This window comes from Anomaloglossus baeobatrachus, chromosome 4, assembly GCF_048569485.1.
Source record: "Anomaloglossus baeobatrachus isolate aAnoBae1 chromosome 4, aAnoBae1.hap1, whole genome shotgun sequence".
In the NCBI taxonomy this organism is placed as follows: Eukaryota; Metazoa; Chordata; class Amphibia; order Anura; family Aromobatidae; genus Anomaloglossus; species Anomaloglossus baeobatrachus.
Window position 1 is genome coordinate 445603012 of NC_134356.1, and position 786 is coordinate 445603797.

The following is a 786-nucleotide window of genomic DNA, read 5'->3' on the forward strand; positions in this document are numbered from 1 at the left end:
TAGCCTCTTTTAGCCAGTTCGCTGTTTCGTAAGGGAAGATAGGATGGGTTAGAGAAGGCAGCTTAAGTTCCCTAGAGTGGATTGAGTTAAGGGAACTCCTTGCACAGTATTTTCTACCCCACTCCAGCCCACTTGTAGCTAGTACACTGTAAGGTCAGGAAGGTTGAAGTCTCTTTAAGTGGACAGTCTGTACCATTGCCTGTTTCACGACTACGTTGTAGCTTATTCACTGACAAATAGTGGAGGGATATGTAGATTGCTGCCTCCCAGCTATCCTCCTTCCACTCTGTACATTGTTTCTGAGGCATTACTATAGTGAGTGCAGGGGTTGCAGTCACACCTGGGACCTGGAACTTAGGGGGCCCCAAAATGTTACTTTGGTCCATATAAGACCATTTACTATAGAAGACCCATGATAGTTTAAGGCCATGTGGGAGATTTTGCGTAAGCTTCAAGTTACACCACTACTTTGTTGCCAGGTAACTGTAAAGTCTCCAATAAAAATGTGTCATGGACTCGTATACTCACTTCGAATAGTTTTCTCTAAAGCTTTATGAAGGTACTTATAGTACTTATTTATCCTATTCATCAGTATCATGAAGTCACCTCTAAACCACTCCATTCTCACTAGAGAATAGGTTACATTATCATTCTTACATGTTGTGTAACTATTCAGTACAGAATAGGGGGAGAGCTACACTGCACAGTTCTGATGAGTGAAAGTTTGGGAAGGGGCAGTGAGAAGGAAAGGAGGGCGGAGAGAGGGAAAAGTGAGGGAGAGGGGGA